Here is a 16,562-nt window from a genome sequence, read left to right on the forward strand (position 1 = left end):
TCCTTTCTTTCTTTTTCTTTCTCTCTCTTTCTTTCTTTCTTTCTTTCTTTCTTTCTTTATTTCTTTCTTTCTTTCTTTCTCTTTCTTTCTTTCTTTCTTTCTTTCTTTCGTTCTTTCTTTCTTTCTTTCTTTCTTTCTCTTTTCTTTTCTTTTCTTTTCTTTTCTTTTCTTTTCTTTTCTTTTCTTTTCTTTCCTGACAGTGTCTCATTCTGTCACCCAGGCTTGAGTACAGTGGCATTATCTTGGCTCACTGCAACCTCCACCACCCAGGCTCAAGTGATTCTCCAGCCTCAGCCTCCCGAGTAGCTGGGACCACAGATGTGAACTACCACATCTGGCTAATTTTTATATTTTTTGTAGAGATGGAGTTTTGCCATGTTGGCCAGGCTGGTCTTGAACTCTGAAGCTCAAACCAATCCACCCACCTCGGCCTCCCAAAGTGCTGGGATTACAGGCCTGAGCCACCATGCGTGGCCTAGTTTACTCAAAATTATAGGTAGCTGATGTATAGAATATTGAATTGAAGTCAATAGCCTCACCCTAATCCTAAAATTACCACTGACTTATTTTGTAACACTGAATCAGTGTCTCAATCTCTCTAGGAGCAGTTGTCTTATATCTAAAATGAGAGTATTGAATTAATCCACTTTGAGCTGTCTGAATTCACAGGAACTCCATGACTGGCAGAGATAGAGCCCTAAAGTTGTTAGTGCTAATAACTCTCCTCCAAGCCTTCCCAGTAATGTTATCAACTATTGATAAGCATAGATTTTATTTTATAAGCAGTAGAAAAGTTTTTGGTCTGGGTAGGATAAAAAAGTGCATGGCAGTAGCAACACTTAGACTTCTTCCTGGGATTTCACAAGCCATGTTAGAGGGAAGGCATAAAACAGAAAAGAGCAGCCGAGTGTGATGGTGCATGCCTGTGGTCCCAGCTACTCAGGAGGCTGAAGCTGGAGAATTGCTTGAAGCTGGGAGGTAGAGGTTGCAGTGAGCCAAGATCATGCCACTGCACTCCAGCCTGGGGAAGATACTGTTTGATGACTGCAGGGTGAATGCTTTTATGGGAGGTACTCTTTTGAGGACTCAAAAAACAAACAAACAAACAAAAAAACTGAGGTATATTTCACGGACAGTGAGGAGGGGAGATATTTGTCACAACTAGCCTGGTGGTGGCTCAACTTTAATACAACTTCATTAAAAAAACTGAAACATGAAAATATGCTCAACTCCATTCATAATAAAAATGGGAATTAAAATTATGCTGAGATAATATTTTAAACTTTTTTATTATTCAATTAAAAATCACTCTTACAGCATATATTTAGGGCATCTTGAGTCTCTATACTCTTAGGTTGCAAGGGAAAAAAATCACTCTAGAACCTAGCAGCTTGAAATAACAATGGTTTGTTATTTCTCATGATTCTGAGAGTTGACAGGGCTCAGCAGGATGGTTCATCTGGAGATGGGGGCTAGACTACAGTCATCTGGGGATCTGAGTAGACTGGAGCACTCATGATGGCCCACTCATATGACCGGTGGCTGGTTCTGACTGTCATGTGGCAGTTCATCTGGGACTGTTGACTAGAGCACCTTGATTCTCCATATGTCTTCTCCATATGGGCTGGACTCCTTGTTGTCTCAGCTTCACAGGGGTAAATGTTCCAAGCTTGAGAAAGCAGAAAATGTAGATTTCTTAATACCCTTTTATAACTTCTGAATTTTGTACTATATGATTGTATTCTTATTAAAAAATAATTAAGTACATTTACATTTTCTTAAATCCAAACAATGAGACATAGAAATTTCACTTCTGAGCATGAACTCCCAGAGAAATGTAGATCCCTTATAAAAGGAGACAAAATTAGAAATGTTATTATTGCAACCCTGTTTGCAACAGTGTAAAAAATGGAACTAACATAAATGTCTATCTACCAAGAGTAGATGACCAATAAATCACAGTGTAGCCATATTATGGAATACTACACAAAACTTAAAAAACTAAGAGTTATATACTTACTAACATGGAAAGATTTCCAAATGATAGTGTTGCATATTAAAAACTCAGAAAACATGAATTCAGTGTCAAAAATGATTAAAAATAAATATGCATATACATACATACATACATGTACAAACATAGCACAGAAAAGGATCTGACAGTTCTAGGGAACTTCAGTGCCTCTACGGTTTCCTTTTTACAATAAAAATTACATTTTTATTACGTGTATTATTATATATTAATGGAATTAAATTAAAAAGAAAGTCAACTTTTGTCTCAAGATGGTGGATTAGCCATTCTCAAACCATGGCTACTGTGTTTGTCTTCTAAGGCTCACTTTCACCTTATTTTTCTACAACCCTCACCCTGCTTCATTGAAACACATGATAGAAAGATATAAGAACAGCTAAAGCAAACAGTAGAGTTAAATAGAATGTAGTAATAAGTAACAGGAAGGAAGATTAGAGAAAATGACTAAATAAAAACAAAATAATACCATCACTTCCACTACCAAGATACCATGTAGTTTGCTAAAATGTGCTGTAAAAAATAATTATTTTATAGAAAGCAGTGTATGTGATTCAAATCAGTGAAACATGGGCTCATTAGCTGTCCTTCACATATTCTTGAAAAAAATTTAAAGCCCATTTTCCAATAAAGGGCAGATTGATAATGCACTATAAACTGTCATAAGGAATTCTCACTGAGTTGTAATGCGTATGAAAAAATGTACCTTATTCTACATTTACAGGAGCAGTAGAGTGAAGTTTTCCATTTCCTCATTAATTAATTCAAAGACGGGTCCTGAGCCTTCCATGTGAGACACACACATCCTGCAGAGCCTATAAGAGGAGACAGACTTTCAAACAATTACAGCAAGTGTCTGGGAATATGGCTGATAGACCACTTATCTGGACCTAGGAGAGGCATAAAAGAATGATTAAAAATTGCTAATAATATGGTCATATCTAACACTTTGAGTCCTTACTAAGTGCTAGGCACTGTACTGTGAATTTTACATACATTCACTCTTTGATTCTTCCATAATTCTTATAATGTAGATACCCTTGTTATTTTTTCTGGTGAGGATTCTGCTGGTTAGAGACTTAAGTAATTCCTTCCAGGTCATGCAGCCAGTCAGTAGTGGAGCCTGGATTCTAGCTCGTGACTGTCTGGCCTTCATGCCTGATTTTTCCAAGATTTGTACAATATTGCTGGCCAGCTGGCTCTTAATGAATTGGTAAGCTGGCACTATGCTGGTTGTGGGGAGGCATGAAAGAAGGTAGTATCTTTGAAGACCTACTGGTGGTTTAACTTGGCGAAACTCAGGAATGAAAAGTGGCAGGACATGAGGCTGAACATGGAGGCATTGGCTGAGCCATAAATGGGTCATAAGCCAGTAAAAGAATTTAGGTTTTATTATATAAACTATAGAAAGATACTGAAATGTCTCTGGGAACAAGTCAAGTCAACTATCATAATTCTTGTAGCATAGAGTGCAAATTATTCTAAAGGTATTGAGAAAGCAAGGAGATCATTTAGGAAGATGTTTCAAAGAGTCTAATCAATACATAAAATGAGCTTGAACCAGTAAGAGGAGAGAGAGATAGTATGAAAACTGTTCTCTTGAATCCATTTGTTGCCATCCTTCTGAGAGAAAAGTAACAGAATCGTGCTGAACAAAACTTACCTATCAAGGCACCAAATGTACTGTGTTATTAACATTCACATTCCAACCCAGTGGTCATAGCCATATGTTGCTATTTCCTACTCAATTTTAATTCCTGGACCATTGACCTCAGTCCCTGAGAAATTCCTATGTTAACACAGGGCTTAGAGAATGTTGATTTGAGTTGTTAGGATTTCATAGCTCAGAAGAAGATTGAAAGATATAGTGCAGAGTTAATGGATTTTTCAGCAACTTCCTAAATAAAATGTATGGTCTTTGCTAAATATCACCTTGTTTGCTAATGTGTTAGCCAAGTTTCTCCAGAGAAACAGAATCAATGGGATATATAAAATAGGAATTTACTTGCACAATTATGAAGGCTAAGAAGTCCTACAATCTGCTGTCAGCAACCTGGAGGTTCAGGAAAGTGAGTGATACAGTTTCAGCCCAAGCTCAAAGGCTTGAGAACCAAGAGAGCCAATTATGTAAGTCTTGGTCTGAGTTCCAAGTCCTGAGTGCCAGAAGTGCTGATTCAAGGACAGGAGAGAGAAAAAAAAATTCACCCTCTCTGTCTTTCTATTCTATTCTGGACCTCATTGAATTAAATGAGGTCCACCTAAATTAGAGAGGGTCATCTGTTTCATTCAGCCTACTGATTCAAATGCTAATCTCTTCCAGAAACAATCTCACAGACATACCCCAAAATAATGTTTTACCAACTATGCAGACATCCTTTTACCCAGTCAGGCTAACACACAGAATTAACTATTGCAGTTAATGTGTGAGGTCTTTGTGTTTCATATTTCCCTAGTGTCCCAGGATGAAATCATCCACAGGTCTTGAAGGGAGAAAAGGACAAAATTCAAGTAGGTCAATTTTATTGCATGATGGAAGCTCTGGTAAAAGAGTTGGTCATGAGGAGATTGAAAAGATTAGTTAGAGTAGGCCTCGAGATTATTGTTTTTTTTTCCAATTATCCATGCTTACACTTTACCCAATGGCCATGGAAAATCAAGACTCAGTCACATTGTCAAGGATCCTCTTGTGAATGGCACACATCTCATGTAAAAGAGCTTTTTATAATAATGAATTATTTAGGGTTACCTTTTCAAATTGAAGGGTGCTGATATTTTAAATGTGTCCACTTTCTGTAGTATTGTAGCTACAACATGGCACTCTTCAGGTAAGTATTAGGACACTTGAATTTTAAATACTAAGGACAATTTTTACTAAGGAAAACTGTTTTACTAAGGAATTTTACTAAGGAAAATCTTTAAGTTAGCAGAGAAAAAATATTTTTAGAATTATGAATGCTAATAATAATATGAATTGAAAAGAATTGCTTTAAGTCCTTCTGTCACAGAAGAAGTGTATTACGCAAAGAGTAACGGTGTGAACTGGAAGCTGGGAGAGCTGGCTTTGTTCCCTTCACCAGCGATCATTGGGGTGTGCCACTTGATATCAAGGACTTCCGTTTATCAACCACAAAGTGGTGGTAAAAATGGCTTTCTTTACCACTGGCTTCTGGGGTAGATAAATGATAGTCAGACTCATGCCAACTACTCGGTAAAATATGATGATTCTAGTTAATTAACCTTTTTTTTTTTTTTTGATCGCCATAACAAAGAGTCAATTCAGTTTTTCCACTAGATTAAATGACTTTCCGTTTTTTTTTTAATTGAAGGAGTTGGCCAAGCATTTTGACTTGAACTGTCCCTTCTTCCTAGACTAATCCTATATCCAATTAAGCCCAAGCCCTGCTGATTTTACTTTCTAAATGTTTCTTATATCTGTCTACTCCTCTCAACACCCATTCCATTTCTCTAGTTCAGGGCTCATTATCTTTTCAACAAATGCTACAGTAGCCTTTTAATCTCCCTGTCTCCATTTTTGTTCTATTTTAAAATTTCCCTCTTCTTGTAGGCAGAGTCATTTTTCTAAAACTCAGCCTGACCATCTGTGGCTTCCCATTTCCTGTGGGCAAAGTCCATGCTCCTTAGCCCAGCTTGCAAGAATGTTCTTAGACTGTCTCCCCATTCTGTCTTCCATTTTTGCTTCCCCTACTATCTACTTTGTATGGTATGCCCTAGTAATAGCAAACCACTGCAGTTCCTTGCATATACTAGGGCATTTTATTCCTCCTCTATGTCCCTCTGCCTGGGACATCAATCCTACCTTTCTTCACTCAACTTACATTTTTTATTACTTAAGGCTTAGCTAGTCATCATCTCCTCCAGAGCCCATCCCTAAACATTTCATTTGACCCACACTTTCTCCTCTGTTTTCATAGCCTCCCAGCCTTGCTTTTTCTAGTACACCTACCTTTTATATTAACATGGTATTTCCCCTACAAGACTACAAGTTCTTCTGTGTCAGGAACCATATCTTGATCACCTGTGTCTCTAAAACCCAGGACTATGGATGGTTCATGGTAACCTTCAATAATGTCCCTTGCTCTGATTCTTCCTCACTTTTCTATCCTTATTCTTTTGCTTCTATAGAAGTTTAATGCTGGAATTAGAGACCATCTGGTCCAATTCTTTTCTCTATCACTCCATTTACAGAAGAGAAAACTGAAAGTAGGTTTTTGTGCCCTAAATCATACAAGCAAATAGTAGCACAGTCAGATGCAGAACCCAGTTCTCCAGAGAACAAGGGTTAAACTACATGAAATAAAAGTTATGGTAAAGTTTTTGGCAGAATGCCTGGCATGTTGTAGGAGCTTAGTATGTGATAGGCCATTTCTGTTCTAAGCCAATTGTCTTTCCACGATATTCCCCTGCCTTTCTGCAAGAGTAACTCTTCCAGTTGCTTTTTTTTTTGCTCTTCAGTCTCTCAGGTTGATACAGCTATCGAGATTATGGCTTTCAAAGTGTTTGAGAGGAACCATATTTTATAAATCCAACATTGCTGACTGCTGAAGGTATGCTATTAAAAATGTTAACTCACCAGGACCAGAAACACCCCGATGAGGGTGCAGAGTTTTCCTGTTACATTTAATTAAAAGATCATTTTTATGACAACATCATATTAGGGGTGATAAAAGGATCGTAAATTGCTTCATGAGGTCACCAAGGAAGTTCCCATGCCCCATTAGTTTTCATTGTCCAGTCCCTAGATATCAACACTTACTTTTATCACAAAGTACATAAAACATACTGACCTTTCTGGTTGCCATACACAAATGTTCCCCAAAATCATATTGAACTTGTTTCACATCTGAAACTTATTACTGCCAAGGGCAGATGTAAAATGTGGCTAATATTTTATATGCTATAAAAGGATGAAGTTCTGGAAAATTACAGATGTAAGTGCTTTGGTCTCTGAAACTTAACATGTTCTTCTGTAAATATAATAACTTTGACCTCCTGTTTTTGATTATAGAATTATAACCTAAAACATAAGTGAGAAGCCATGTATCAGCAAGAATACGGATAAGCAGGGATGATTATTTAACTGAAGTACATGTTTGTTGTTTAAAATGAAAGGAAAAATTATTTTAATTTTGTTACTTATGGAAATACAGATGTTATTCTACAAACATATATTTTGTGATTGTAATTAAGAAATGGTTTTACACAACATCAAAAAAAGTCTAAACTACTAACTACAATTTTATGAAGAACCTATCAATTTCCACAGAAGTGACAGAATCTTCTGCGTCTTTGTTATTTTGGTTTGGACATGCCTATTTAATATTCAGAAAATCATAGTGCAAAGGAATTTCCAGAAGTCAGGTTCTCCAAAGTGGCTTTACAAAGCACTGATTTCTAAAATCTTTATAAAACAATTTTATTAAGACCTTCACTGAAAACCTTGATTTTTTTTTTTATCACCTGGTTCATTCCTCTTTCCAAAGGAAGTGACCAGCCAAAACTGTCTGTATGCAACAAAAAGATAAAAATTTCAATTAGGCTCAGTGCTGTCATAAGCGGACCACATGAGAAAGCTTGAGATAATCCACATTACATATTGATGTCTATCAGCTTCGAGACCACAGCCGTGATTCATTCCAGGCCCCTTTTGTAGGTTTGGCAGCCACTGCACCCAATAAAGGCCTAATCATATTAATTTATGCCCCTATCAATTATACATTCAGATTCCCCAGATAGCTTGTCAGTTTTTATTCACTATTTTCCAAAAAATACGCCTATTACAGTTACTGTGCAAATAGTAGGACTGTCAGAAATGTAGATTTAAAGAATATTACTTAAAAGAGGTGGGCTTCCTTAATTTATAAATGTTGTATTATATGTCATACATGTGCTAGTTTTAAAATCAGGGGCACTGTGAAGATGGATGTCACATGAAGGACTTTCTACAAAGGGGAAGGGTGAACCTTCTCAATTCCTTTGTTGTGTTTTAATAGTTCTTTAAATCAAACAATCTTTGGTTTATCTGTAAAATATCTCAGATACTATTATTTGAAACATCATTATTCTCTCAAACAAGAATCTTCAATTAAATTACTTTACAGGCACTATCTTCCTACTCTATTTTGCCATGTGGCTGAAGGTCTTGTGAAGGTGGTCTTCAGAGTATCTGCGTATTATCTTTGGCGATGGTATTGATAGGCTGCTTCAGGCAGGTATAGGGTGCCTCAGCGTGGTGGGGGAATCCCTGTTCATAAGCAAGGGAGTATCAGGACCCCAGGAACCAGGAACTATGGGCAATTCTGCAGTAAGGAATAATACAAGTTATAAGATCCTGGGAGTCAGGCAGTGAATTAGCCAGAGCAGGGGGTAAAGTAAACCAAGTCTAACTCTGTGCCCTTCTGCTTTTTCTTTTTCCCCCTCCATCTCCCAAATCAGCTGCCCATTCACGTCCACGCTTGCAGAACCTTGTCCTCCTCTAGCTGACATCTAGTTCTTGATGATATATTTGTGAATCGGCTCAAAGCTGAGCCTTTTCAAGGAGAGATGTAGAGAAGAGCATCTGTGTGGGTAACCTGAGCACCCACCTACCATAGGGAGGGCTGGAGGGATTGGAACTGTTTGGAACATATCACACAGTGGAAAGTCCTTTGCTTGTTGAACAAAAACATATAGAGATCTACAAAAAAACAAAAAAAAGATGTAGACTCTGATTCATAGAGCAGAGATTCTAGTGGTTGAGTGGTAAAACAACAAATAAAGATAAAATTACAAATTTTGTTCAGGTTATAAAGACTAATGTAGGATGTTATGAGAAAGCAAAAGAGGAGACCTTTTGATGGGAAGATCCAGGAAGTTTCATTCAAGCTCAGGATTGGGTAGGACTCTGCAGGAGGAGAAGAGCAGCCTGAAGACATATGCTATCTCCACTTCTTTCCTAATCCCTCAGACATGACAATAGAAATGTACAACTATAAATCCATAAAGACAAAAAAAGAGTTAGAGAAGAAACTACAGCATATGTATTGACAAGACACTGGCAGTTGGAAAGTCTAGTTGGAACCTTGGGTTTCCCTAAAAGCAGAAAATGAAACAAAGTCTTATATGGAAAATGAACCAGGACAGCAGAAGTGAGAAGGTGGGGAATGTGAGACTGGAAGGGGGCTCATGAGCTGGCTCCTATGTTGCACAACTGGGTCTCAGATCCCTTGGGAGCTTTCAGAGGAGCTGTGTAACTTGGAGCAGGCTAGAGCATATGTTCATGACGCCCTCCCCTACCTTTGAAGGGCTGCCTTCAGGAGGGTTAAAATCTTTATACCTCTGGGTTGCTTCCAGGCAATGACTTCAGACAAAACTTTGGGGTGGCAAAGCAGAGAGAGACTGAAGTCCATGCTTGATGTGGGAAACAGATCGTGCATGTGGAACTGTCTACCACTGCACTGAAATCAGCTGGGCAGTTTGTGGCACACAGTGCCTTACAAGTGGTTGCTACAGGCAGGGAATAGAGAAACCAGGATTCCAACTGTCTGCAGGAGAGAATGCCAATAAGAACCAAGATAGCTCCTGTCACAAGCCCCACTACCTTTGAAGGCAGGAGTGTGATGTGGAGTTGATTACAGAAGAATGGATTGGAAACCTGTACAACGAGCATTCATTAATCCCACCATGCCTGCGCCAGCTCCAGCAATCAGGCAGTTTCTCCTTCCCATGCCAGAAGAATGGAGGCTTTCTTTTCTAGGGAGCCCAATGTAGACTATTGCTGAAAGTAACCATTAGTGACAGAAATTGCTCCTGCTCCCTGGCTACTCATTTTCTCTTTTCTTGTGCAGGTCTCTGAGTAGCTAGACTTTTTCTCTATGCATTTTCTCTTTCTCATTTTATGTGGTTCTGTTAGTTTTTGATAAGAAACTTCCTCTGGGCTTTGTGAATCTCAAATGAACTTCTGTGTGGATGTCACCAGGAGTTACTGAGCATCATATGAAGGTTTTCTAAGTTCTACTCTCATAATCTCACCCTATGGGAAGAAAAGCCTGCTTAGTTGCCTTATAGACAGTCACCTTTTCCCATTGCCTTCATCTTGATGGATAATTCTCAGAGAATTCCATTCTTTAATTGTGTCAAACTCCTCCCCACTTTGCTGCACCAACCTTGGTGCCAAACCTGAAGGTGGGGTGGATTACTTCCACAAACATATCATTGAACAGAGCTAGTCATATAGCCCCACTTAGATGCAAAGGAGGCTGGGAAATGAGGGCTTCTTATGCCCAGAAGCAAAACAAAACAGCAAGTAAAAACATAGTGTAGGATCTAGAACTAGATGTACCATATGACCCAGCCATTCCATTACTGGGTATATACCCAAAGGATTATAAATCATGCTGCTATAAAGACACATGCACACGTATGTTTATTGCGGCACTATTCACAATAGCAAAGACTTGGAATCAACCCAAATGTCCATCAGTGACAGACTGGATTAAGAAAATGTGGCACATATACACCATGGAATACTATGCAGCCATAAAAAAGGATGAGTTTGTGTCTTTTGTAGGGACATGGATGCAGCTGGAAACCATCATTCTTAGCAAATTATCACAAGAACAGAAAACCAAACACTGCATGTTCTCACTCATAGGTGGGAACTGAACAATGAGATCACTTGGACTCAGGAAGGGGGACATCACACACCGGGGCCTATCATGGGGACAGGGGAAGGGGGAGGGATTGCACTGGGAGTTATACCTGATGTAAATGACGAGTTGATGGGTGCTGACGAGTTGATGGGTGCAGCACAGCAACATGGCACAAGTATACATATGAAACAAACCTGCACGTTATGCCCATGTACCCTAGAACTTAAAGTATAATAATAATAATAATAATAATAAACAACGTAGTGTATTCTCTTCACAGTGACTTTGGTCAATGGCCACTTTCAGTATTCTAGAATCCCAGGAATATTACTCTTCTGTCACCTCACTCCAGCCACATTCAATTTGCACTCACCTCTATTTGCACATTGACTTTTAGGAACCAGACTTAAGATATCCAGTGCAGTGCCTGGGAAGTTCTCTGCCTATTGCTAGGAGAATGGAAATTTCCCTGGAGTATATGAGAGGAAGTTGATGAATGCTGGAGTAGACTAGAGGAGACAGGAATTGTTTCATTTGAGAAAAGTGAATGGTGCTGGAGCAGACAAATGAATCTAATGCAAGGACTAATCAGAAAACACAAATGAAACAAGCTATCTCCTGGAAAACAGAATCACTAAAACTGGTTGAACCAGAAAAAAATGGGCTCAATGAGAAAGAGAAAGAAAATGGGGGAAAGGAGGGTAAGGAGGTATCTTAGCTCAGGTTGCCATAACAAAATACCATACACTGGGTGACTTAAGCAACAAAATTTATTCCTCACTGTTCCAGAAGTCTGAGACCAGGGCATCAGCATGGTCCTGTCCTGGTGAGGGCCCTCTTCCTGGCTTTCAGATGACTGCCTCCTTGCTGTGTCCCCACATGGAGGGGAGGGGAGAGGAAGCTCTGGTGTTTCTTCTTCTTGTAAGGACACTAATCTCATCCCAAGGGCTCCACCTTCATGACCTCATCTAAACGTAATTGCCTCCCAAATATCCCACCTCCTAATACCATCATATTGGAGGTTAGGGCTTCAACACACACATTTTGGAAGGACACAAATATTCAATCCGTAACAGCTGGTCAGTTGAGAAATAAAATTTGTTAATGAGTGGCTTTTTGGCAAACATGTCAGAAAGGACAGGAAGTAAGTATCAAGGACTTTCCTATTCATTAAAGGATATTTGACGACTTGTTATGAATCAGAAGAGAACAGTTGAAAATGAGTGGCTGGCAAGACACTAATCCAGGGACCTGGGCACTGTTACATCTGAGTCACATCACTGAAAGGGAACTCCTTTAAAAAGAAATTTAACATTGTAAATTCCTTTAAAAGACAGTAAATGTCACCTGAGTGTCTAAAAGACATATCTGTTTCCTACTTTAAAATAGTTTTCTATTATTTTATCATTTTAGTTATACAGATTTCATATAAATTTCAGCTGAACTGGGGTTGTTCAATTATAGTCAACTCTCGGTTTCCCATAATAGAAAAAAGACTCTTCATTTGGCATTTGAGAATGCTATTTAACAGTTGCTTAAATATCCACTATATGCAAGGTCCATTCTTGAAATAAACAAAATGAAATCCCTACGCTCACAGAGCTTACTTTTTTTTTTTTTTTTTTTTGCAAGGGGTTGGTGGTTATGCATGTGAAGCAATAAACAAACTAGAAGAAATCAAATGATTATAAATACTATAAACAGAATTTACCCAGAGGATAAGATAGAGAGTAATCAGGATATAGGAGAAAGCCTGTCTCAGAAGAATACATTTAATCTGAGTCCTCAATGCAAAGGAGGAGCCTATCATACCAAGATTTGGGGTAAGTGCGTTCCAGAATAAGTTCCTGGGAGCTCAAGTACAGCACGATGACTATAGTTAACAATACTGTATTGGATATTCAAAATTTCCTGAAAGTAGATCTCAAACGTTCTCACCCTACACACACAAAAAGACAACTAGGTAAGGTGATGGATAACTTAATTGTGGTAACCATTCCACAACATATGTATATACCAAATCATTACATTACATATCTAAAAGGTATACAATTCTATTTATCAGTTATACCTCAATAAAGTTGGGGAAACAAACATTCCAGACAGAAGGAGCATCAGGTTCTTTGAACCAAGAAAAAGTTTGTTAACTCATAGAAAGACGAGCATTTTGGCTCAAGACCTAAGGTATAAAAGAGAACAGATGGTGGGGATGTTGATAATGGGGAAGGCTATGCATGAATAGGAGCAGGGGTATATGGGAAATCTCTGTACTTTCTGCTCAGTTTTGAGGTGAACTTCAAACTGCTGCAGAAAAAAATAAGCCTACTTAAAAAGAAAGACAGAGAGTAGAATGAGATCATATTAAAGATGGAGCAGGGGTCAAATCATGCCAAACTTTGAAAGCCAGAGTAAGGATTCAGAATTGTCTTCTAGGTGCAATTTTAATTCTTCCTGGCTCTTCTTTGCATATTCCTCTTTGCAATGCGCCTTTGCAGTGCAGTGGCTCTCATCGAGAGTTAGAGCCTATTTCTCCACCTCCTAGCGTCCAGGCAGGCCCAATGACTTACTTTGGCCAGTGGGACATTAGCAAACATGACATAAACAAAGGCCTAGGAAGGTTCTTGTGCATTAGGGTTTGCTCTCTGACTGCTCTTTGGAAGTCTAAGTCCACCGTTGGAAGAAATCTGGTATAGCTTGCTGGAGAATGAGAGGTCACAAGGAGAAGAGAAGAGACATCTCAGCTAAACCCTCTATGACTTGGCCAACTAAGCAACCACAACACACAGGAATGAGGCCATCCTGGACCATCCAGCCCCAGTTGAGCACTGGAGAGCAGAATAACTATTCAATAGACCCACAGAATCAGGAATGAAAATGAATGAATGTTACTTCAAGCTACTAAATTTTGAGGTGGCTTGTAATACAACAAAAAGCGAACTAATTTGGCATGATGGAAATCCTCTGGAAGATATTAAACAGAGTGGTGACCTTATCTGATTTGTATGTAGGTCTAAAAAAAAAAATCCCTCCAGCAGCAGCATGGAGAATGGATAGTAGTAAAACGGCAGTGGAATCAGGGAGACCACTGGAAAGTTAATGAAGAAGTCCAGGTGGGACATGGAGGAAGCTTGGACAGGTCTGGAAATATTAGCAATAATTGCTATGATCTCATCCAGTTTTAAGGTTTTAAATATCATTCGTCAATGACTCCAAAATGTACTAACGTATGTCCAACCTGGACCTCACCCATGATTCCTAATTCATACACTCAAGTGTTCCTTCTGGACATCTTCGCTTTGATGTATACTTGGAATTCCCAATTTAACAGAATTTGTGATTCTTACTGATTCAGTCTGTCAAAAAGATATCAAGTCTGTTCTTCCCATAGTCTTTCCATTCTCAGTCACTGAACATTCCAAACATTCAGTTAACTCAAGCCAAACATCTTGCAGTCATTCTTGATGTCTTTCTCTCACACTCTACATTCAATCCATCAACAAATCCCATTGGCTTGACCATCAAAAGATAAGGCATTACTAACCTGACCCAAGCCACCATCATCTCCCATCTGGAGGACTGTATAGACTCTTAACTACATAGCCTCTCTGCTTGTTTGCCACCATTGCCAACTGGATTTGTTTTCTATTGCTCTGTAAAGAAGTGTTAATATACACAGTGGCTTAAAAGAACATAAATCCATTTTTTATTACATGTATTTGTTTATAATTTATTATTAAAACCACAAATTATTATCTTACAGTTTCTATGGGTCAGGAGTCTGAGTACAGTTTAGCTGGTCTTCTCAGTATTTTGTCAGGCTGAAATCAAGGTGTCAGTATAGCTGCAATCTCATCTGAGGCTCATAGTACTCTCCCAAGCACAAAGATTGTTGGCAGCTTTCAGTTCGTTACAGCTGTGGGACTAAGGTCCTTGTTTGTAGTAGCTGTCAGTGGCCAGGGCCTACTCTCAGCTCCTAGAGGCTGCCTGCAACTCTTTCCCATGTGGGCCCCATAGACATATCACAACATGACTCTGTGCTTTCTTCCAGGCCAGCAGGGGTGCACCTGCTGCAGCTGCTTTTCTTTTAAAGGGCCTATCTGATTAGGCCAAGGTTAACTAATTAACTGGATCACAAGTTCTACCCATCCTCAAGGTGAGGGAATTATACAGGATATATACACCAGGGGTCAGGGTTCTTGAGGACCACCTAGAATCTTGTCTACCATACCCACTTTGTTTTTCCATTGTGAACGCACCAACTTTAGCCGGGTTCTCCAAAGAGCAGGTAGAACAATCCTGCTTTTATGTTTTAAAAAGTGAGATCATGTCAATCTTCAGATCAGAACATTCCAATGGTGTTTCATCTCTGTGATAGGAAAAAATGCAGTCTTTATCTGGGTCTGCAAGACCTTAAGAGAGCTGGGTCTCCACTGCTCATCTGCCCTTATGCCCTACAGTTCATTCACCCCCTTGTTCATGTCATGCCAGATATCTTGGCTTCTTCCTGGTCTTTAAACACACCCAGAATGTTCCTATCTCAGGGTTTCTGCACTTGCTAATGCTTTTGTCTGAAATACACTCCTTCAGGAGACTGGCCTACCTCACCCACCCACAGATTAACAAATTCTGCTCATCTTATTAAATAGGCATTCAGTAAATGCCCTGTGTATCTCTGAGTCACTTACTAGCTCCCTGACCCTGTTTTATTTTTCTTTTTAGCGCTGGGTCAGTTTGGGTCTCCCAAAAAGCAGATGCCAAGATGGATTTAGATGTGCAAGAGATTTACGAGGGAAAATGCTGTAGAAGGATAAAGGGGAGAGGGAGGAGAAGTGGGTGGGTAGAGCCTTCAGACAGCAATACAGGTCTGATATCCGTAAAAGAAGACAGGTAAGATGAGGATCAGAAGGGAATAATGGGTAGGGAGGATCTCAGATTACAATGCAGCTCTGAGAAAGTCTTGGGCAGGCTGGTGGGAAGCCCTGGAGCAAAGATGGTCAGTTAGAAGAGTCTCATGTTGAGCAGAAATGACCTGGCTGTAGCACCTTCTGGTCAGTACTGTCTAGGATTAACCTGGGACAATCCAGGCCTGTGTGAACACAGTAGGAGGTCCAAGGATGTGATAGGTAGAGGCCATCAGCCAGTTTCACTCCTCAGAGCTCAACTTCCATAGTAACCACAAACACTATCATCACCCAATGTACATGACTCTTTTATATCACTGCATATCCCCAGTGCCAACAACAGTGCCTTTCATATGATCGTCGCCATTCTATAGCATTTATGAACAATGACTAATAATATCTAATACTTTTTGAGTGTTTACTGTGCGCTAAGTATTGTTAAAAGTATGCACATTTTTACTGGACTAATTATCACAAAAAACTCCATGAGGTAGGTGTTATTTTGTCCTCATCTAGAAGTGGGAGTATGGAAAATGTAAGCAATTGAACCAAGATTTCACATCTAGCAAGAAGCAAGATGATAGACATATTAATTTCCCTGGCTGTAGTCATCATTGTACTATGTATATGTATATCAAAACATCATGTTATACATCTTAAATATATACAAAAATAAAATAAAAGTTCCTTAGAATACTTAAAGAAGAACCCAGATTCCAGGTGTTTAACCTCTGCTCCGCACGCTCTGCTCTTCTAGAGGGAATAGCTACATTCAAACTCAGGATATGGTTGTAGGTGTAATCAACAGAATTATTAAAGAATTTAATGCGAAAAGTAAAAGAAACAGAAAAATCAAGGAGAGTGCCTCAATAGCCATCTTGGCAAATAGTGGGTGTTGAAATAAAAAAGATTGGAACTTTCTCCAATTCTTTTCAGTTTTAAGAAGAAATTGTTTTGGCGAGGTTAATTTTGGGAAATGTATTA

General features: G+C 39.0%; 1 long non-coding RNA gene across 1 annotated transcript in view; it reads right to left on the minus strand.

Annotated features, from left to right (window-relative positions):
- Positions 1-391: 391 nt before the first annotated feature.
- LOC103877940 overlaps positions 392-16,562 on the minus strand; it is a 54,065-nt gene continuing 37,894 nt past the window's right edge. The window contains exons 2-3 of the long non-coding RNA XR_637863.4: positions 2,736-2,844; positions 392-1,669 (exon numbers count right to left, since the gene is read on the minus strand). This is a non-coding gene — a long non-coding RNA (uncharacterized LOC103877940). The remainder of the gene's footprint in view (positions 1,670-2,735; positions 2,845-16,562) is intronic.

The sequence above is a fragment of the Papio anubis genome, chromosome 1 (assembly GCF_008728515.1).
Source record: "Papio anubis isolate 15944 chromosome 1, Panubis1.0, whole genome shotgun sequence".
In the NCBI taxonomy this organism is placed as follows: Eukaryota; Metazoa; Chordata; class Mammalia; order Primates; family Cercopithecidae; genus Papio; species Papio anubis.